Source organism: Scleropages formosus, chromosome 13 (genome assembly GCF_900964775.1).
Source record: "Scleropages formosus chromosome 13, fSclFor1.1, whole genome shotgun sequence".
NCBI lineage: Eukaryota > Metazoa > Chordata > Actinopteri > Osteoglossiformes > Osteoglossidae > Scleropages > Scleropages formosus.
In genome coordinates this window covers 20,218,203-20,242,039 of record NC_041818.1, presented here as the reverse complement: position 1 = coordinate 20,242,039, position 23,837 = coordinate 20,218,203, and the positions used below count along the sequence as shown (strand labels likewise).

Below are 23,837 nucleotides of genomic sequence, written 5' to 3'. Positions count from 1 at the left end.
CTTGTTTACGTAGTAAAGCTCATCCCGTCATCAAATACGGCTTAAAACGTTGTCCATTTAGTCAGGCAAATGGAATGATTCATGTTAAATGGAAACCTTCCTCAAGGGCCCAAGCAGGGAATAGAACAGGCAGCCTTCACGTTTAAACGCCTGTGTCTCTAACCATCAAAACAACCTGTGGCACATATCTGGCAAAGTTCTGCTCCTCCAGCTCACCCCTGCATCCGCAGCCGTAACAGCAGTCATACAGTAACATGCTGGAACATTCTAGAGGATTGAAGGCATTCTTCTGCAAAAGGTGAAATCTGATGTCGCTGAGGAGAATTCAACAAATACCAGTAGATCCCCGACAGGTACAGCAAGAGTCATCGGGTCAAAGTCGATTCTTGGTGACCACTCACATGGTCTTTAAGGTAGAGAAGGGTTTAGAAGTGGTTGGATTGCAGTCTTTCGTGCATGTGGGAGGAAACCAATGCAAACACGGGGTGAACATGCAAACTATAGTACATGAACCAGACTCAAGCACTAATCCAAAACCACAGCACAGGAGATGGGAGGCACCATCATCGCCAACATCTACCCACTGTGCCACCGTGATGCTATCCTCATAGGAGAGTTCTGCAAGTATCACAAGTTTCGAGTTCAAGTTTCAAGTTTATTGTCATAGGTGCAAGTACCGTGTACAAGTATCATGAAATTGTTTTTGAATGCTTCTCCACAAACTACGGACAAGGACAAAGACAAGAGAAATACCGCACGATGGAATGGAACTGATTCCACGAATTGCACGATCGTCCATTCAAGCCTTACACAGCTTCAGAGCACAGGAAGCAGAACATGGAGGGAATCCGAATCAGGACAAGTCAGAGCTTTGATGCAGGTGAACCAAAACTGCTCGAAAACATCTGAAATCCGCAACGGGCAAAATAAACTTGAGCATTTATTAATCATTCGACTTTTGTAATGCAAATATGCCGTCGTACACAAACAATGAAGATTGTCAGAGAGGGGGGAAAAAAAAATTAACGTCTGTCTAGGAGCAGGACTGGAAAATATCAAGTACCACTGCAGGAGGAATTTCAAGCATTCACTTTGAAGAATCCAAGCGAGAGCAACAACGAAACAAATATGTGTCATTTTGGATGCTAAGTGACCAAGGGAGAATTTGCGATAATTGGTACAATAAAATTGGTTCAAACCATTCGAAACACGACGTAAAAACAACTTAGGTGTTACAGCAAAGATTAAATAGGGTTTCCCTAGAATATTCCACTTGCACCAGTTAATTTATTTCTCATTTTCACAGAAGTGTCAGAAGCAACACAAACCCCCTTATGATCTCCCGCATCCTGAGGGCTCGGATAATAAGGTGGTGGTGGGGGGGAATGGGGCCTCACTAACTGCAAATACAAGCATATTGGAGAGGGGGGAAACACAAGTTAAACAACAAAGTGGAAGAGATATTTATTTTTAGTATACCTGTGATTTTTTTTTTTTTTGTATTTGTTGGAAAACTGCGTATTTTCTCAAAGATACTGGGTGGGAACAGATCCAAATAACCTACAATATTAAACACAGAAATGCTGTACATTTTAACAACCAAGTTTCTTCAGAGCGAAGGATTGAAACAACAAGGCAGTATCATAATACTCCATCTTTTCAAAAACAGAAAAAAAAAAAAGCAGTGGGAGTGCCGTGAAACTGGAAAGGTATTTTTCCTAAAAATAAGACCACATGGCTGGTTATTAACCACTTTAATGGTTATTAACCATTTGTGATGGGAATTACAAAACCTCACCCAACCTGGAAGGCATCTGAGTAGGCACAGGAAGGGGGTGGTCAAGTCAAACCTGATCTAAAATTACTACACTTGGGCTGAGGGCCACAGTAGAAGGAAGTACTGCTATATTATCATTATTAGGAATTGCTACCCTAGCTTAGGTAATTATAATGATTAAAAAAAAGTGCTCATCATTTTGAGCCTTGCTGGAAATGGATTCGAATCCACGAAATAAGTACGTGCACGAGTTCGGCTTTTCAAGGTGTTGCGGCACGCTCCTTACTCAAGTCATTCCGCAGTCCGCAGATGCGCGAGCAACCTGACGTTCGTCCTGTACGGCCTGATGGAAAACCACCTTCCGGAGAAACGCGACTCGCTGCGGGATTGGCGCGGCTTCCGCGAGAATAATGCGCGGCTTGTCACCGGATCTCGACGGCTCCGTTACAAAACGCGCGGGGACGACAGATACGAATTACAGATTAAAAGGCAGGTGAGGACGGCGGCGGCGATGACCGCGTGTGCCGTGGACGTCGTCGACAAAGAGCGCTGATCCTCCTCGGCTGAACAAGTCTCGAGTGCAGCCATGCGGACGGAGACAGACGGGCACACGCTGGCCCATGAAAAACTTCCAGCAAATTCTACAGCAGCCAATGTACTCTGCTGATCAAAGGAGACAAAGAAAGCAATAGAGATAGAGAATGAGGGAGTGGAGGGCAGAGACAGGGGGACAAAATTCCAGCATGCACCCTTTGACCCCGATTCCATGTGGCAGTTCGGGTGTGGAAAGAGGTGGAATAGCGGTCGCCCAGTGTCAAAGTCCAGTTTTAACACAAAGCCTTTGAGGGAGGAAGGGAGGACCATCCGCGGTTTACAAAATCCGCGCGGCAGGTCTGAAAAAACTCCCGCGACCGTACAGCTGCTTTGTGGAATTTATGGCTCTGAACAGACCCTCGAGAGTGACCCGCGATCCAGCTGGGTGCCACGCACAGCCTTATACGTCAACATCGGCTCCAAATCAATCAAGGGAAGAAAAAAATAAAATTATTTAAAAAAAATAAATAAATAATAAAGTTATGAGTTCGCAGTCCAAACGCCCAGTAATGGAGACAGCCCCCGTTGGCTCAGGTCACAGGATGTCTCCCCATCCCCTCATTAACAGGGCAGTAATGGAACCCAGCAGTCAGTGACCACATGCAAGAACATGGGATACGGGGACACGTGGTGAGCCAAAAAGCCTTGAACTCAGGAGACAAGAAGGGAACGTGAGAACTCACTAACGCGAGGCCTGTTGGCTGCGGACGTACTCCCTTAACAAGAACATTGCTTACAAGCCATGATGTTTACATTTCCCAATGAGATACTGTAGATAATGGTTACTGTCCAATTACTTTTACCAGACAAGTTGTCCACTAGGAAAGTAACCTTTATTCGTAGCTCGAGGGCAAATTTCAGAAGTAGCCCCAATCACTTAACGCTCAGTATGAAGCAAATGTTCCCACACAAGTACGTATTTTCAGGCCAGCCTCCTAAAATTAATCTTCGCGACGTGTATTTTGGAGGGTTTCGGGGTGAAGGTTGATTCCGGAACATTCCTCCGTTAATTTGAGAAGGGGAGAGAAAAAAAAAAAAAGCAGGCCATCCCCTCTGCGGCGGTCCACACCAAGGTACAGGGGGGCTTTCGGAAGGACGAGCCGAACTTCCGCCGCCCTCAGTCGAACGGCACAAATGGAACAGCGGAGAGGTGGGTTAAGTATTATACATGAATACATTAATAACGAAATGCCCTTTTCCGCAGTTGAGAATAGAAAAAGAATGCGGGGGTGGGGAGGGTGCAAAGACACTGTTGCACGCCCCCTGAACGAAAGAATGATGTTTAGGCCCCGGGGAGAAAGGGGGGAGACTCGTCCTCGATATTCAGAACAGCACCCCCCGCCCCCCCCGGGCCTCCATGGACACCAATTTGCATATAACTGGCTTCCCTGCCTCACGCCGCCGATTGCGCACCGCCGACCCCGCGTACCCCAGCAGGCACTGCATGATGAATGAACTGTTTCGAGACCCCCTGACCCCAGCCTCGGGCTGCTGCTATTCAACAAGATTCGTTTACATTCCGCACACATGTAATAACATATTAGACCATATACATGTTTAATAGCGCAGCCCCTACTGCCTTGCCCCCCTGGACCTACGATTAAGGAAACGGGTTAAACAGAATACACAAAATAAAAATCATAAAAAACAAGCTTTAATATAGTACCAAAAATGAAATTTAGAAGAGATGAACAACAACTCTTTAAACAATTTAGCTGATACGAGCTGCCCTACAAGAACGCACAGCCCAATGAGCAAACCAGCGAGCAGCAAAGCAACATCCACCAGAGAGCCCTGTGGCCACAGATAGCAATATGGGGGGAAAATGGCTTTTCTCTTCCTCCTCCCTCATTCCCCAGCGGAGACTCTGGGCGTGGAGGCAGAAGGGAGACTAAATTACCTCCACCGTGCTGCAGCCGGCCGTAGCGCGAGGTGCCAGAGGCTGAGAAACGGAACAACCTGGCATCAAAATAAATAATAAAATAAAAAATAAATAAATCCCTTTTTTAATTAAAAAAAAACACATCGAAGTTACGGGACACGGTGAACTTGGGAGAGCGACGACAGTGTTCTTGAGCAACCCACTTGGAATGTTCCGGTAGGCGGGAGAATGATGGCAGTGGACGGGGCAGAGTCCAGCGCGGTTAGGGGCAGCCGTGTCACCTTAATTACAGTGACTGTCGGCACAGAACTAGTGAGCATTCATCAGGGTCTGGCCTGGACTAATGTGCCTCTCCCGAGACACCGTGCCAAAGAGGAAAAAATTCCATTGTTAACGAGCGAGGAGAGGAAAATATATAATAGTTGGACAACTCACCCCAGAGTGGGAGTTACCCAAGTGCTACAAAGGAAGATCAGATACTACAGATGGAGACATAAAACTCGAGGGGATACAAACCCACCGAACCCACACACCCGTGGCCTTGGGATGAGGTACGACTGCAAGGAGGGTGTGCCCGTAAGCCTTTCAGTACATGGGGGCTGGTTACTGTAATGACATACTAACACTGTATACATTTGGGGTGAGAGCAGAATCAAGTGCTTCACACTTAGGGGAGCGGTGAAGTGCATTACATCACCTCGATCATCCCGGAAGGAGAGGGCGATGGTTTGTGGTGGGGGTGCGGGTAGGAGGGGGGTTCGAGACCAGCGGTACGGACATGACTCAATGCCACAGCAGGTTCCGATGTTGACATCATCAAGCTGGTGACCCTGGTAATGATTTTCCCCAAGTTGATCCTATTCTGAGTTCTGACCCGGTAAATACCACCCCCCCCCCCCCCCAAAAACCCCCGCTTCAGTTTCGCCAACAGCCAACCAACCGCCTAGCCACCCCCTGCCTGTGCGGTTTCACTAGAGAAGTCACAAACCAAGAACAGGAAGATTCAGGCCATTCATTCACCGCACTTGACATTAGAAGGCCATCTCTTCCGCTGAAACAAAACACTCCGGTTATCAGAAAGTGGCGATTGTGTCACACTTACTCTCACAGCGTGTAATAATGGAAACCTCACCCATCGATTCGACAGCGTTGGTCCGACTGCTCGGAAAGCCTGGGTGCGAGATCTTTCCCACAATGAAGCCGTTTCTGCACTGCTAACGATTCGAGCTGTTTCAAACAGAAAACATCCCCCCTTCCTCTTCTTGTGTTACGAGCACGACATTTAAAGTCAAATCGCAATTTTTAAGCATCCTAAAGAGGCATGTTGTTACCTAGAAAAAGAGGGGGAGAAACGCTGTAAATAACAGTAAACGTATCCCAGTTCTGCTCGTATCGTTCGACACGGAGACTAGCTGAGAGGCTTCGTTCCCAACATGATGTATATGGCCATCTCTCATTTTAATTCACTGCAATGAGGCGGCACAGCGACCGTGCTGTACGGAAAGGCGGGGGTGCCGTGGAAAAGGCATGAGGGTACATCTGCGGGGCCAGCGGAGTCCTGCGCCAGGGTTGTGTTGTCTTCATTTCATGGGTGACCGCGATGCTCTGGTTTCAAGGTGAGCAAGCCCAGGAGGATGGGGAGGGGACGGGCAGCGGATGCGGAAGCCTCGGCTCATTAGGCAGAGAAAACAAGCACCGCTCCGCGGGCGAGGCGTCGGCCCACCCTTCCTCCCGGAGCCTTTGGCAGAAGGACCCCATTTCCTCGCTGCCTGCGAAGACTGTTGATCCCCAGTCCGGTGTAAGGGTGGGCAGAGGGACATACGCCAGCACCCCCGGCCCCCACGCGCCGAGGCGGATTCACCTGTTCGGACGACCGAGGGAAATAAACAAAGCGAGTGCCGAGCCGCGGTCAGCGGACGGCGAGAGGGACCCGCCACATTCAGGGCTGCCGCCGTAGCGTGTCCGCCAGCGGAGCGGGAGCACGCACCGCGGAGATTTGTTTAAAGAGCGCCGTGCGCAATCACGGATGGAAAGCGACAGCAAATACAAGAGGGCCGAGGGGCCGCAGGTCGCGCCTCGCGGAACGCGACGCCTCGCACGCACGTGACCGCAAGCAAAAGACTCGGATCGCCGTCCGCCCCGCAGCTGTAGATGCGGACATCCGCGTGGACCGACACCCGTACACGCGCTTGGTGGTGACCTCCGCTCGGGCAAATGTGAGGCACTCTCCAGAAGGCCTGCCAATTAAGTTTGGCTCTTCCGAGTATCAAAACATTTTTAACCAAAAAAACTCACAGAAAATAATGAGGCGGGAAGTGGGAGGCATATGCGAACAAACATTTCGGCATTTATTATTTTAGACCAGCGCCTTTGAAATAGAGCTACACAGAGAAGGACATTCTCTCATCTTTACTTTGAAACCTGAAGGGAGCGGATTGATAAACAGAATAAGTTATGCCCGAAGAAGAAAAGGAGGAAGAGAAATAGTGGGGCTTCCCGAGAACGGACAAGACAGTTGTGATGAAGGCAACTGGCCAGAAACCGGAGAGCCTACAGTGCCGCAGACAGCAGTTGCTTTTGGACTGCAGTCTAGACTCCTGCCAGGAGGCCATGTTGACGGGGGTTCACTCCTACGGACTGCCGGTCCCCCTCATCTACACGCACTACGCAACCCTGATGATTCCCGGGCAGGTCTCGGACCTCGCGCAGCACTCCTGTAACAACGATGAGGCGGGGCGGCTAGCAGGCGGACCACCTGAGGACTGAGCAGGACAAGGAAATACACACAGGTCTTGGTTGTCCTCTAAATGCTACGCATCTGTAGCCACAGAGGCCTGCTAATGTTGCTAAACTGCAACTACATAAACACTCTGCTGAGAAGGGGAAAAAAAAAAAAAGGACATTATCAGTCCATCGACAGCAGTGAAAGACTTTGTAACACACGCATTGAAAAAGTATTACACATACATCATCTGAAACCGCTTGTCCAATACGGGGTCGCGGGGAGCCGGAGCCTAACACGGCAGCACAGGGCGTAAGGCTGGAGGAGGAGGGGACACACCCAGGACGGGATGCCAGTCCGTCGCAAGGCACCCCGAGCGGGACTCGAACCTCAGACCCACCAGAGAGCAGGACCCGGTCAAACCCACTGCGCCACCGTGCTCCCTTAAAAAGTATTAATGTAAAAAAAAAAAAAGAAAAAAAAGTCACCCATTGCAGCCAACAGAAGTCAACAGGTTGGAATTCAAAGGACTGCCCCCCCCCCCCACTCGCTCAACCACAGACATGGGGGAGTGGGGGGTGGGACACCCTTTCCCATCACCCTGCCCCTCCCGGAGCTACTCCTTCTTTTAAAACCCTTCTGCTGCAGTTTCAATAACAAAGAGGGTACGAACAACTGGATAAACAGGCTTGAACTCCACCTGTTCCTGTCCACTGTTGCCACCCCCCCGCAACCTCTCTGCACTGCAGGGGCTCCTGGGTAATGATTAAACTCTCCCTCACAGCCCTGCTCGAGACTCACCTCTCTGAACCCATGCCAATGTCTCGCAGCCATAGATAACCCTGCTCATTACGGGGAGAGCAAGCGGACGAGTGGGCTTTTCCCCGAAGGGACGCCCCCATCCTGTTGCGCTCGCGCGCACACACGAAATGACAATCACGGTGAAGGCTCAAAACAAAGCTGGTGCCATATCTCAGTCAACACTATGCAAAACCTTGTGAAAATGAGCTCAGTCTGCTGGTTATCGGGGTTAAATGTAAGAGAAAATCCACAACTTCTCCACATACTTATTCCCCTTGTTTGACCTGCATTCCAGCAGGTGCATGGGTGCTGTTCAGCCCATTAGTCCGGCAGCTACAAAACATCAGAGAGCTCAAATCGAGGCTGTGACTTTACAGGTGAACTTGTGCCCGGGTGACCGGTACTCCACCCGCTGCATTTCGGTTACCGCAGAGCGGTATATTGAGGTAAAACAGCATGCAGGGCACGCGGCTTCAGGCAGGCCCGTTCACGAAGCCAATGAATACTTTGGAGAGATGGTCCGAAGTCATGTTCTGGGTGGTCTGTGAAGGGGCCGACAGAGGCGGAGCAACGGCTCCCTCACCGACGCTTCCAGGAAGAGGGTTTGGACGGCTGGGGGAGCGCGGCATCCCTGCCGCAGAGACAAATTGCAATGCAGTCTATGGATTTGGCAAGGTTCTCCTGCAGATTAATTACCGCTCCCTCACTCATTCCTCTTTTGGCATACGACGGGACATGAGGAGAACTTCTCAGCTCCCGGAGCACGCTAAGCCATGCTAGCGCCAACTTGGTCCGTGTGCCACGCTCTATCGCCACCCGTATCGGGCTGCCTGTCGGCGCTCAATTTGCCGACAAGCTGCATAAGTTACGGTTTCTAGGAATCTACTTTTGAAATAAACTTTTCCTGCACAAATGAGGGGAAACTGAAGAACTGGAGCTGTAGACCGCGAAGTGGTTAATGAGCCGAACTTCAGACGGAGCGACTGCCTGTTCGGCATCTAGCCAAGGTGCTGCTCTTCACCTTAAGGGCATCTGCAAAAATATCTAACTATACAACTGGCTGTAAGGCAAATTCATTCTGGATAAAGACCTTCGCGAGGACACTAAAACTAACGCGAGAATTAACTGCTCTTAGGAGCTGCATTAGCGGCGATGCCAAGAAGGGATTCATAGCCAGAGTGGATACACAAAGAAGGACGGAGAAGCAGAATTGACATTTCGCTTAAGATTACACATTGATCCCTCTCCTTTTCACACTTAGTGGATGCTAAATGGGTACAATACAGTCTTAATAAACCCTTCCACCAACACGGATTTAGCGAGAGCTTTTCAAAAAGGGAAACATTCAGCTTCAGTAGTACCCTAAACCCTATAATGGCAATTGAATGAAAATCCCACCAATGGTGTAACTCATAAAAAGGTCACTTTTGATAACTTCTGTCAATGCTCAGTCCATGAGTCACGCAAGGCCCAAAAATAGGCACCGAAGCAAAGTAAATAAAATAGTCACCCTTGTTGATACTCAGAAGGTTGTATGTATACCACCTCCAAGAAGCATTAGTCCATGTTCCAGCAAGCTGCCAATTCCTCACTAGCCTCGCCTTCTAGAGGAATGCATTATTAATTAGCCTTTGAAATCCATACATTGCTCCTATTGCACTGTGACCGGCAGTTTACATCCAGTTTCGACTTTGCTTGCGCTGCAATTATAGGATGGCGAGAAGCGGCCCTCCCGCACGCCAGCCTCTTTGATCGTGTGCCAATTATACACTTGTTTGCCGCGTCTGGCCTCGCGGGATTCGTTTGCCATCTCTGCGCTGTTCCCCCGGCCGCACTCTCTAGCTTTCCCCCTTCTGCAATTGATGGATCGGCGTATTGGTGGGTTTCCGCTACCCAGCAGTCAAGCCCTTTCCTCAAGGGCTTCACACAAGCAGGCTCTCTCGATTCAGCCTCTCGACTTTTTATTCTCGACAGTCCCTTTGGATCCGGTCCCTGTAGGGCGCGCTCATAAGCAAGGTAAACGGGTAGGAGAACAGAGCGTTGACCAAAGTACCAGCAACAGGCTGTACAAACCAGCCCTTTGGGATTTGGGGAGAAGGTTCTTGGTACCAGATCTTAAGCCACAAGTCTCGTTCTTTTTCCATGGCATTTCCCCCACCAAGTTTACTTTCTCATCGCCAATGAAGGCCCACGGTGTGAAGGAAGAGGGTCAAAAGGTGCAGGCATGAAGGAAGTGCCCCCCTCCCTCCTGCCACAACTTCTAATTAGATAAATATGTCAAAAGTGACCCAAAAGTCAGAGCTACTGAAACGGCTTCATTACCAGGAACAAAAGGAGGCAAAGGAAGCACCAAGGTCATTTTCAAAGCCGTCGCTCCAGCCTTTTACCCATCTGTGCATCTTCGACGGCCATGTAGAGAAGTGCTCTTCTGTCAGACGACCTTCGCGGTCTCGTAGGTCGTTCCAGAGAGTGCGTCGTTGAGCAGCAGAGTCGCTGTGACATCCACAGGCCTCTCGCAAGCCATGGCGGTCTGACACACGCCAAGGTGCCTTCGCCGTACACTCGGAGTTACCCGAGTGGCACTTTTTGGGAAATAACACTTTTTCCGACTGACAACCAATTAATTAACGTCAGCGCTTTGTGTCAGCGCTTCAAAGAGGCCTGAACTGAAGAAGCATAAATCACACCAGTACTCAGACTTGCTACAACATCTACAATGCCAGCACAGACTAGAAAATTCATAAATAATGAGCTACAGAAGAGAACAGAGATAAAATGTAATTTAAGGTTTGTTATACAAGGGTCAAATATTTTGAATAAGGTCATTTCCATACATCTGCTGAAGAGGGAAATAATAGCTTCAGAACAGTAATTGCATTTTCCAGCGAAAATCCAAAATAAGTGTCAGAACTGAGGGTCATAAGAAGAGCCTAATCGCTAAGGACAAAAATCAATTCCCCCCGTAAGACACTGTATATACAGAAAGAGGAAAAGGCAATATAGGAAGTAAGCGTATAATCCCTGGAGTGGTCACAATGACCATATGTGATCCATTTGCATGTGACCTCTAAGGACCAGCCCTGACTTTTGAGAAGGACTGATTTACGAGCCATCATGATGAAACAGCTACTCATGAGGTCATTGCCGACATCACATGTTCGAGTGGAAAATATATGGAGTTGTCATTAATGCGGGTCAGTTGGCGTTGCAATCCCAATTTAATGGAAATGGCTCGCCTCGGGGTGGGTTTGAAATGCCGAGGCAAAGTCTATTAGAGCTTACCAGTTTGTTTTTAACACCATAAATAAAACAAACCTTCATTTCAAAATCTCACTCACAAATAACCTTCAACGAAACAGCGGCAGAGAAAATGCAGTTTATGCTCCTTTTAATGAAACTTCAGCAATGTGTGTGTGTGTGTGTGGGGGGGGGGGGGGTGTTGGTCAATACATTTCTCTGTCTGTTCAACCTTCAATATGTTTTTGTCAGTATTTTCTGAGCCCAATACAACCCCTTTGGCCTCCCCCTCATCCTTCTACCCACTTCAGAGACAAAAGCTCTTTCAATTCCTCAACCCTATTAGGGAACAATCAATCCCATCTCATTTTTCGAAATGCGAGAGGCACTATCATGTGGGCCAGCTTAAAAGGCCCACGGAACAATGGAAGGCTCCTCGGACAGATCGGATTGCAGCCCGGAGCGAGCGCCGCGGAAACGCAACCCCCCGCCGCCCCCGCCCCGCATTCGCACGAGCGGGAACTCTGCGCTACGAGGTGCCAGTTAAGTCAAGGAGGCCACATTAGATAAGCGACAGTCGCAGGTTTTGTAACAGGGGTCTGGGAGCGGCCGATCCCACCGACCGGACCTGCTGTCCGCGCTCGTCTGGCCTCGAACGCAGGCCGAACACGCATACTTTAAAAAGAACCTATCGGCCAAAGCCAAGCGGAGGGACCTACTCCACAGCTCCACAAACCAAACCGCAAGTCCTGATGCCTGAGGCCAAGCTGCACCATAGCGGTCCTGCAGAGTGTGTGGTGGGGAGGAACCTCACCAGCTTCTTTTTTCCTTTCGGGCATCAACCTAATCAGAAGAAAGTTCGATGCCTCCTTTCTTCCGCTTCATTTGCCTTTCTCTGAGCTTGACAGAAATGCAAAGAAATTAAATGTCCCCCATGAGTCTGATATTCAGCAGTAGATACACACCATCTGCTGACAGATTGCTAAGGAACGGTTCTCGGTTCTTACGCGGCCCCCTCAACTGCTTTTTACGTCACTTTCCAGTTCAGCGCCTTACAGATTAATGAAGCTTTCTGCTTGTCTTATTAAACGGTACAATATCCATTACGCCGTTCGCCAAGTCCGATGCCATCGACTGGCGCTTTCACCGGGAGCGGTGCCGTGGAGGGCTGGGGAGTTTGCGCAAATGGGAAACGGGAGCAGGGAGGATGGCGAGAGAAAGAGAGAGAGGTGTGAGAACGGAGCGGAGAGGGCAGGTAGCATTCATTAACACCAGCGGTACAACAGCGCTGCGGTTCAGTTGCGTCATGCCTTGGCTGACACGCTGTCCTTCGCTCCATTTCATAGCGGAAAGCCAATTGTATGTGACTTTCCCCCTGCCGAGCCAATCGCGCGTGACCTTTGTACTCCTAACAAGATACGACGGCAGGGGCCGTAACCACCGCCGTAGCGCCCCCCTCCTTTTCGAGCAACAAAAGACTCGGCAGCACTAACCGCGCACCTTCGCTTACGTATCACACATGGTGTTGCGTGGCACTGCAATTATTTTGTTTGTTAAATAGTATTTAGTGGTTGGGGGGGTGCAGTGGCGCAGTGGGTTGGACCTCGTTCTGCTCTCCGGTGGGTCTGGGGTTCGAGTCCCGCTTGGGGTGCCTTGCGACGGACTGGCGTCCCATTCTGGGTGTGTCCCCTCCCCCTCCAGCCCTAAGCTCCGGCTCCCTGCGACCCCGTATGGGGGAAGCGGTTCAGATGGTGTGTGAGTGAGTGTATTTAGTGGTTTGTTAGGACGACCGTTCTCCGGATCATTTCTGTGTCCCGTAACGGGCGTGACTCTGTGAGTTCGATTAATCGCATCTGGTTGGTTGGTTGTTTTCGGCGCCATTGTTGGTGTAGCGTAAAGCTCGGAGGTTCTCGGTTCTGGCTCCGTCGTGGTGGAACGACCTTCCCCTGTCACTCAGAACTGCGGAAACTCTGTCTACTTTCAACAAGGGTCTGAAAACTCACCTTCTCTGGATCCACTTCGCCCAAGATCTCTCCAGCTCATTTATGGAGTAGTTGTTCAAGCATCGTAACCTCATGAACATCCCCTGATACAACCTTTATTCAGCCACTACGCCGGCATTGTCTCTTTCTCTTAATGTAATGCATAAATTGTACGTCGCTTTGGACAAAAGCATCTGCTAAATGAATAAATGTAAATGTAAATATCCCAAAATATTGCAGGTAAAAAGCAAGAGGGATGTCTCTTTTTAGGAAGAATTCCCACCGTTTGTCTTTGGGAGTCATTTCCGGGCATCTATTATAGTCAAACCGTTGAAATTCAACCACTGGGGGTGGAGGGTTGAGCGAAATCTCCATCCTCAGTTCAAGGTTAGTTTCAATCATATACAGCATGTTACATAACCAAAGATCAACCTTTTTCAAAACAGTCATTCCATTAGGTGAAAGAAGGAAAAAAAAAAAAAACAAGGAAATTATCCTTTCTCCCAACGATTATAGAACGATACAACAAAGATAAGCCTTTCCACGTAGCTGCTGAGTTCTGGAGCAAAAGTGCATTTCAATTACTATAATGAAGACAATAATAAAAATGTGACTCTTTTACCCTTAACACGAACACACACAATAATACCGCAAGTGCTTTAGAAATGAATCTATTGTAATGCATTTAGATCTCACAAATCAAAACCAACATTCCCTTTGGACAGCGCACTTAAAAACAAACCACATAAATAAATAAATGAGTACATACATAATGATAAGTGAACCTACTGGCCATTCAATTCGTCTGAGTGCCTGTGACAGATTCCTGCCTAGATCTCCATCTGGCTGGGGGACAGCGGAGAGGATGGCTGGGATTCGCAGCATGGCCTGGGGGATGAGAATGCTTTCTCAGTCCAGTCCCTGGTTCGAGGAAGACCTCAGCTCCCCCTTAGCGGCACCCGTCACCACATATACAAGCTCTTTTTTATTTAAATACAACGGACTTGTTCCAAAAAGAGACTCCAGTTTAAGAAAGAGCAGCACGAAAGGTATAAAATACAATACCTAGGACGATCATCAGCCCGCACTGTCATAGTTAAGGATCTGTAACCACTGTGTTGAAAGTTCATGCCCAGGAACAGTCCTACTGTTCTTCAGGTGAGAACAAAATATCCAACTGAATGAATGGGGGGGAAATAAAGCTTGCTTGAGAAAAATGCATCAATTATTATTATTGTTAATAATAATAATAATAATAATATTATAGATCATTGTTAATAATAATAATGAAAGAATAAATTTTCCCTGCTCTCAAATCAGGCTTAAGCACCAGCTTTCTCTAAAGAGTATTGGTAACATCATCACTTGCAATGCTCTAAAAAAAAAAAAAAAAAAAAGAAAGAAATAAAATGTATATTTTTTTAACATTTATTATAATATAATTATTATTGTATAAAAAGTAATCTGGACTAAAGCAGAGTGGGAAGTGTTTCATGGAACCAAAAAGAGCCCTTTGGATTCTCCATCCAGCTGCACTGACACACCATTTAGAAGAAATCAAGTGTCATAGAACAGAGGTTTAGTTTGAAAGGCAATTTTGGTTCACAACACAACACAACCTGAGGCTATAGTCTTCTGTCATGTTGGGCCTTTTCTTCCTCGGTTACATTCTGGCTTATGTTTCTGTGAGCACAGATCACAGAAGTAATAACCAAGGGAACTTTTCGGAAGAACATTTTTTATTAGATGTTTCACTGTATGGGCCTGCAAGTGATTCTTGCGTGAGATCATTGTCTCTCACCGTCACCGAAAAATCTGCAAAGAGGATCCTTAGCATACAGTAACAAAATATAAAACACCATAGGTTGCTAAGTGGCGGCACGTCGGCCCTGGATCAGTAGTCCAGCTATATCGGGACACTGCAAAAAATAGCCTTTTCTAGCCATTTGTTGTGTTTTTTGAATTTTCCTCTATAAAAGACACCATAATTCAGTGTATGACCTGATCAGCTCTTACCCCAAAACTAATACCCCCGATTCATCTCGTATGCAACTTTGGGCAGCACGTCTGCTGGATTACATTTTAAAAAGCTGGTTTGATCCCATTTTATGAATTTATATTTCTTCATACTTTTTTCATCCCTGCACTACATCGTCCCTCTTGAACTAAGGAAAGGGAGGGGGTAAGCACTACCAACACAGCACACATAAAAAAGGCAGACATCATTTCTACATGACACATCCGTCGGTGGCTTGGCAACAGCTCGCTTCACCTAAACAAAAACACACCTTTACCATGTATAAGCCAAGGCTTGTGCTACCTTTAAATAGATCACGGTTTAAAACAGTGGGTACCATATTCAATCAAGCACATGTAACTTTTACTCTAGTAGCGGTCAAGAACATGGGCATTTAACTTAAAGGTTGTTTACAGGTAATTTTGAATACTAATATGAGATAGACCTTTAATAATAAATAATAATAATTAAAACAATTATATAACTCTTTGAGGAATTTAAATTAATTATAGGCTCCTTGGAAGACTAAACTAACAAAAGGTCACACTACCACTGTAAACTTCAGCAAAATAGTGCCATTCATAATTTGGCTTTTATAGAGACAATCCGTAGCCACGAAAGGGTCGGAAACGTTTAAAACTAAAAAATCCTCAGCGAAACAAGCGCGCGCGCACACACACACGCGTCATCGCGTCTGATCTATAAAAACATGATAGGGTGCGACCAATGTCTACCGGGTGGTGATACGTTCGAGTCCCCCTCGGTTCAGTCCGACACGCGCATCAGATCGCGACACCCACCCTGACAGACTGACCACCTGAAGACGAAGGGGTGAGTGACAAAATCGACCACGGGTGACCCACGAACCCGCTCTCGCACGAGCTCACACGTCGTCCCTCTCTCTCTCCTTTTTGCTGCACGAGATCAGCGCTTTTCCACGGATGGCCGCGGCGACCGTCCGGACGAGTCGAGAGCCCACGTGGATGGGATAAATCGGGGCTGCCCAGGGGTCCGAATTCCAAAATCGTGGCGATCAAAATCACAAGGACACCACGCATGGAAACGCCAACGACAACGCAGAGCAAAATGTTTTATATGACTGAACATCTAATATTTCTGCGCCTTCATCCATCTGAAGGGAAGCGTTTCCCCAAAGTTCATGGAACTGACAAGATAAACGTAGGCACATGATGATTATAAAAGTTCTCAAGTCCGCCATCGCTACTGAAAAACTGCCGTTTGAACCGATTCCGTGTGTGTGTGTGTGTGTGTCTGTCTGTGGACCCCATCTATCCTCCTCCTCCTGCACATCATCATCATGTGAACACGATTACCTTCAGACGAGCGCTCTGCACCCGCCACCCGCCCGCGGACCTTTAAAGCGGGAGTGTGTTTCAGCATGTTTTCCTCTGTCCGGCGTGGATCGCCTCCGGGCTCCTCAAACACTTTTTTTCTTTTTCTTTTTTTTTTATGGAAACTCGGCTTCCAACGCAAGCCGCCGCGGACACAATAGACACCGCTTCACTCACACACACATCATCTATCGGTGCGCGTTCAGTTCGGCTCGAGGCTTCGCGCTGTTCTTTGCAAGTGTGTTGCGTTGTTGAGGGTTTTCACTGTAACTAAAGCACGCCTGTAAACAACCCCCCCCCCCCTCTCCTTTCTGCAGGAGCTCTCGGTGTTACTTTGTTGCAGATCTCCGACATCATCATGTACGTTCCGCAGCTCGCGACCAACCTCCCCCGCCGGATTAAAGTTACCCCCCCAGCGCCGGCGTGGGGGTCGCCACGAGCTGGGCTGGGGGGGGTGAAACTCCATTCCGAGGCCGGGCTTCGTTTCGCTTTCCCCCGATCGCAGCGTTATAAGGCCGACCCGCGTGTTTGTGCGCGTGTGTGAGTGTATGAGAGAGAGAGAGAGAGAGAGGGGCAGAGCCCATATGTGCATACGAGTGTCTGTGAGCGTGTGTTCCCCTGGCCGTCAATCCAGCGCCATCCGAAGCCCCTCCGTTCGCCACCGAAAACAGTGGCACTCCGGGTGGGAAGGCAAACCGAAAGCCGCCGCTCACCTCCCATCCACGTTCCGCGCAAACGCCGCGCGAGCGGAGCTTCTCCTTGGGGCTCCGACGTGGGCTCGGCAGCAGTGCGGCGCGGCGACCCGCCGATCCGATCGGCTCCGTTCCGTTCGTTCCTTCGTTCCTCCTTCCCTTCCCTTTCCTTTCCTTCCCTTCCCTTCCCTTCCTCCTTCCTCTCCTCCTTCACACGGGGCTCTCAGTCACCTCCCGGGTAGTGTTACCCCAGCGCTCTGCTGGGAGAAATGTGAGAAGCTCCGGCTCTTATTTCTGCGGCGCATCGCAGGAGCGGAGCACAACAATCACTAGAGGGCGAGCGGCGGCGCGCGCCGGCCAATCCGATCGTGTTCGCGGCTCACGCGCTGCTCCAAAAACCCCCTCTCCTTTTGAAAATATTTCCTATATCCTTCGCGTTTCCGACTGCGCTCCTCTCAGCGCTGCTGCGCCGTTTGTTCATCGTGCCGTTCCGGCAGAGATGGAGATGTTTGTTCCTTTCAAAGCCCAACTGCCCTAAGATATTTGCGAGGGAGAAAAGCAGTTCGGGATTATTATTGTTAGGTACCTGCCTGGCTGTGAAATATTCTTCTTGTTTTTATTGTTTTCTCTATTATCTATGTATTAACCTGTGACTTGCTGTAAGAAACCACATGTTTCTTAACATGACATGTGATGTGTGCGTGTAGTGTTACTTAGTTATTTGCAATTATTTTATTATTGTAGATATTTTAGCGGTAATTTGTAAATGTCCATTTATTTTTTTTATTTATTTCCTTATTTTACATCAGTATTTATTTATTTGCTCATTTATTTATTTGCTGGGTAGCTGTGCACCTTCTTTTATGTTACAGTATGTGTCACGTGCTTGAATTCCCCTACAGGGATTATTAATAAAGTCCCATCCTATCTTATCCTTCATTGGCACCGTTTAAATTCGGTGTGTGCTTTTCAGTTTTGCTGAAACCGTGGTTCACAACAATGCAAGGACATGTGTTCTCTGATATTATTGTTGATGTAATGCACTCATCCTATTTTTCTCTGAGCTGCACCTTGCTTTGGGCAAAAGCGTCTGCTCAATGAATAAATGTAGTAGAACTGGAGAAATGCAAGCCATTTATTTAATCAATGTTTAAATCTGCATGTGCACATCTAGAGGTATGATTGTTAGCTCTTATTTAGTTTGGGACTTTGTTCAAATTGACTTAACTTTACCTAAGCAATTTTGCAGTATTGTCCCATTTATACAGCCGACTGTTCCTAGTGTCTCAATTCATGTTAAGTACCCTGATCCAGAGTACAAGAGCAAGAACATTGAGATTGCAAGGCAACAGCCTTAAGCGCTCCGCTTCTCGCTGTCTCAACTAAAAACTCATTTATTTTTCTAATGAATCCAGGAGTCGCAACCCTATTCAGGTCAACAACTAACAAGGCTGTGAAAGGTTCTGAATTCCTTCTGGCGCTAATGGGTGGGAGACTTTGACATTGCCTTTTCAAAAGTGCAGTTTCCTCTTCCACTCTTGTAATGTGTGCTCCCTGTAAGAATTAAATTTGCATGCGGCAAGACGGGGCCACGAGCAACGCTGTAGAAATCTTGCCGCTTAACTGTACTCTTCGCTCCTTGCTCTGTTTCACAGCTCCATCTTCAATTAATCTTTACGCCTTTGTCAGGTCACGTAAGTGTTGGTTCAGCTGTGATCACACACTTCGCCCAAATACAAACACCCATCGCTATGCCCCTCTACCCCCATAATGTTTTCTCTTTTGGGTAAAATACACAGGCTCTACTAAAATGTACTGATCATACTAGATTTGAAATCTGAGAAGCTCGAGATACCATCATAACCCTTTGTGTATATCTATGTATACTCCATTCCCCTATCTTCTTTTGCCTGCAAGTTGATAATACAGAAAAATAAATCAGACTGTGCACTAAGAATAAGTTTTTTCTTCTCAGAACTCTGAAGGTTGTGAAGTGTTTTACATTTGCCACAAAGGACGTCTTTGGTTTGGTTTGGAGAGGTCAGTACCGTGCTGCATCATGGTAACACAGCTGGTTTCAAGTGAGGACTGTGGGGGGGGGGGGCTATAGTGAGTGACCTGTGCAAAGAGGTCGGCATCATTTCTTAATGTTTCACAAATCCATTAGCAGCCTTGAGTCATCTGGAGCTGGAAGACTTTCTGACAAGACAACGGCTGAGTGTTCTTCCTTCTTCAATTATACATTTTGTCTTTTCTTTTGACCCATGCTTTGGAAAGAATAAATGGGGAAGCGCACAGCTGTCAATACATTCCCTTAAAAACATACAAACCGTTTCCTCTTCAGAGACAAAAAAAAAACCCACAACAGGTGGGGGCACTGCTAATTTTACAGTGCAAGTCCGAATGTTTTCCCAAGTCCAGACAACGGCGGAGGGCATGAATCTGACCAAGGATGTATTACACAACATATTGTCTACAAGGGAAATGTGGAGGAATACAGATATTGCCCTGAGCCTTAGCTGCACTCCTCATTATTGGCTTCTTTCTTTAAGTGCCAATCCTCACTCAAGTAGAGGACAAAGGACTAACTAATTCTGGGCTTTGTCCACAGGTTGTCTGAGGTTTCAGACCGTGTCAAATGCGTCACGTTTTATTACCCACATCCACGAATACCATTTTCTTTAAATTGGCAGATAGAGTGAGTCATTCACATCGGCAGGCTATTTTTATGAAATGCTTTTATAGGAAACCGGGAGGGAGAAACCGTTCTGTGATCGTCTTCTGTTTAATGGGACCTGCTCGATCGAGTTCGTGGCATCCTGACTTTATAACTGCATTATGCTCCATCAGAGTCTCTAACACTAACAGGCTGCCTGACAACACAGGTAATTTTTCCTGACAAATCAGAAGTACCTTCAAAACCCCTGATGAACAAGCTAAACTTGCTCTGCATCTGGGCCTTCAGAAGAAGAAGCTACTGCATCTACTGTGCCGAAGCTACCGTGCTGCGGAATGCATTTTTAAGTGAAGACCTTAAGTTGCTCATAAAGCAGGGAAAACAGCTTATGAGAGGATTATTTTGTTATGTAATTTGTGTAATTTATGTTTCCCTGGCAAGTCTTGGTTGTTTCTTTTTTTTCACTCTGTGAACCCGTACATAAGGGAATGGATTAAGAATTAAGACAGTGATGGAAGAGCCAACCCAGGCAATAGAAAGCTTGAAGCTGAAAGTACAGACAACATGAGGCATCATATTCCTAGTCACATGACAAAGAGTCACACACGGTAATGAGGTAGCAGTGAAATCTTTATTGTCTTTCCAGCGTAAGACGCATTCTTGCTAGGCTCATTAGGCAGCCGCGGTCATCCGTAAGTTGCTAAGACGGACAGAACGGTCCGTGGGCTTAACTGGAGAAGGGGGTTAAGCTGATCACAGACAATGTTTGTTTCAGGCAAGTGGTTCTCAAATAACTCCACCACTGTGGGTGTGTCAGGTGTTCTGTGACTAGGCAGTAATGGGGTCCAAACCTAGGAAGGACAGGGTTCCTGGGAAATCAAGCACAAAGTTATGCAGATCAGTATATGATTTTCTTTATTTTGTTAAGGGTTAGTCATGTCTTGCTATATTTTATATTTTTTTTATAGCTTTTATCCAGTGGATGGGAATGTGGTGGTGCAGCAGGTTGGGCCACAGCCCTGCTCTCTGGTGAGTCTGGGGTTTGAGTCCCGCTTGGGGTGCCTTGCGATGGACTGGCGTCCCGTCCTGGGTGTGTCCCCTCCCCTCCAGCCTTGCGCCCTGTGTTGCCGGTTTAGGCTCCGGTTCGCCGCAACCCCCCGCTTGGGACAACTGAATTCTGTCAGTGTGTGTGTGTGTGTGTGTGTGTGTGTGTTTTAAGCAGCGTAACGTAAATTTGTATTTTGCATTACCATGATTTACTAATAGTATGGCAAGGCCTTTCCTTACAGTTTAAATCAACAACCTTATGGTTTCAAGCCCTTAACAAGAAGTCTACCCATTTTCATATGGAATATCATATCCATATCAACTGCATCCATGCCAACCTTTAAAACAATACAATGGTGGAAAATATTTCCAGTGAAAGGAAAACAAAACTGTGGAAACAGTGACATTGCATGTTGAGCTGTAGGGTCATTTTATCCATATAGGGATGTAAGTGATGTGATCCATCATGTCAGAAGTTCTGAAGCACTAGAAGTAAGTTATCCATCCTTTCTTTTCTTTAAGTCCTTCATAGAGATTTAAAAATAGGACTTTATGTGATGTCTGAATCAAAATAGATTAATTAAAGGGTGGGGCAGAGCAAACTGTGATTTTATTAGTCCCATTGCCATTCTGTGTACCACATACCACTGTAATATGTCCACATGGGAATTTGCCAGCTTTGCCCAGATGAGTCATACATTTACTCATAATATGTGATGTTCTGAATCATGGCACACCTGATATCTGCAGTACAGCTTTTTAACAAGTGAAAAAGTGAGATTTTTCATACTGTGAGACTAACTGAAAAAAGTTGGTTAAATGTGTTTAAAGTAAGGATTTTACAAGATCAAAGAACAAATTAAATTATTACAGTTAAGCAATTATAAATGCATTTGATTGTGCAAAATGCAAAATAGACCAGTTCAAGTTCAGAGTTGATGGTGGAATGTTATGGGGTAACTTTTGTTGTTTTATTTTATATAATTTATTGAGTGTAATTTATGCTGCAGACACATGTTTGTTTTTTGCTTGATGAAGTTGTGGTTTCTTAATTGCTTGTTTTATTTTTAAAGTACGGGTCTCCCTTAATCAGGGGCGCAGTGGGTTTGGATGGTCCTGCTCTCTGGTGGGTCTGGGGTTTGAGTCTTGCTTGGTGTGCCCTCTCCCTCCAGCCTTGTGCCCTATATTGCTGGGTTAGGTTCTGGTTTGCCATAGCCCTGCCTGGGACAAGTGGTTTCAACCACTGTGTGTGTGGTCTCCCTCAGCTTCACTTCTGAAAAGTGAATGGTGCTGTCTAAAAGACTATTCATCTGTGATTTGATATGGATGGACAACGAGTACACGGGGTCTTGATCCTTCCAAACATTGTTTACTAGGAAGGAGAGGAGATCAAGGTTGATGGAACTCTTTTCAAACATGACAACATCGCAGCTGATGGATACACTCAGTCTTGATCATAGGGAAACTGCATCTCTCTTCCTGTCTCAAGCCAAATATTCAGTTCAGAAGGAAATGTTCAGCTTCAGGAGTATGACTCTGAAATAAAAAAAACTGTGGAAAAGCTGAAAAGGGCACCAGCCAGTCTTCTTTTTGTGGTCCTTGAAAGATGGCTGGTGGGTCTGCAACTTGTGTTTTCAACACTTGCTTTTGGAAACAGATAGACAGAATTGCACAGCCTCATGCCCAGTAGGATTATAGGATATTATAGTGCTACAAGAATTTTTTTTTAAATTAATTAATTAATTAATTTATTTATTTATTTATTCATTCATTCATTTATTTATTTAACAGACGCTTTTCTCCAAAACAATTTCCCATCAACTCTATGTAGTGTTACCAGCCCTCACACCTTATTCACCAAGGTCACTTACGCTGCTAGATACACTACTTTCACTGGGTCACTCACCCATACATCAGTGGAACACACTCTCTCTGTCACCCACACACAGAAGACCAAAGGTGTGAAAAGGAGCTCCAGGCCAGTTTGGGACAGCCATTAGTATATTGGTTAAGGACAATTTTAAATGAGCACTGCTAGATGTTCCACAGAGGAGCCCTGACTCGATGTACCTAACATCAGCTACTACACTTGAAAATATGCAGCCTTTTGAATGGGAAAACATTGCATAGATCAGTAGTGCTTGAGATAACTGAAACACACGCACAGATCTGTGTGTGTGTGTGTGTGTGTGTGTGTGTGTGTGTATATATTGGAATATATATACATATTCCTGTAGGAAGTATGGACGTATTATAATAATAGTAGTAATAACAGTGAGGCTGTGGGAGGAACCGTACATCAAGTAGAGAACAGGTCCCAGAGTATTGGCCGTCTCCATCCATGAGTGTGTCAGGATGACTAGACACCCCAGGGATTGCTAGGCTCAGCTAGCCTTCTGACTCTTTGCAGCCAGACCGCTACATACGTGTTTAATGAGATCACAGGGCACAGGGGTCGGCAACTCCATACCACCCATCGCCACTGACAGGGAGAGACGTCATGTGGTGAGAGATGAAAAGCGCCGGTTCACTGCACCTGACAGATCTACATCTGAGCACACGGGGAAGACTGGTGCACTTCTTCTGGGGGCTATAGAAATGAATGCTTCAACTGAATGCTGCTGCTGCCGCCGCCTCTGAAATGCCCTGCGTCATCCATATTTCATCTTTTTTTCATACCAGTTATGTATGATGGGCTTTCCGAAAAGCAATTTAAGAGTCCTGATTGTTGACTTTTGCTGTTGCTTTTTAATAACTAATCCGATAGGCTGGTGGGGGGTGGGGACTTTCTGCTAAATGAATAGCTGTAATATTAAAAAGGTGCAATGACTTTGTCCATTTGAATAAATGTCTTGATGACTTGATGCCTAAAGGCAGGGCTGCATGTATTTGGCAAGCTCACAACTTAATAACTGAGAAGCCCCAATTAGCTGCCTTATGGTCTCTTACAATGACTGCTGTGATTTTATGTAAATAATGATTTGTGCAATTAAGGTTAAAACAAACAGAAATAAACATATATAATAAAATGCTGGATTGCAATAAGCTCCTTTGACC

The 23,837-nt window shown here is 46.7% G+C and overlaps 1 protein-coding gene across 3 annotated transcripts in view; it reads right to left on the bottom strand.

Moving 5' to 3' along the window:
* The window catches only part of ndst1a (N-deacetylase/N-sulfotransferase (heparan glucosaminyl) 1a), a 72,903-nt gene extending 55,513 nt beyond the window's left edge, over positions 1 to 17,390 (bottom strand). For 2 of the 3 annotated variants that reach the window (XR_003798085.1, XM_029257381.1), the window contains exon 1: positions 17,078 to 17,390. The gene's annotated coding sequence lies outside the window, so the exon portion shown is untranslated. Of the gene's footprint in view, positions 1 to 16,346; positions 16,612 to 17,077 lie in introns of those variants that run through there. The other variant, XM_018756481.2, reaches the window with a different exon arrangement.
* Between the last annotated feature and the right edge of the window lie 6,447 nt (positions 17,391 to 23,837).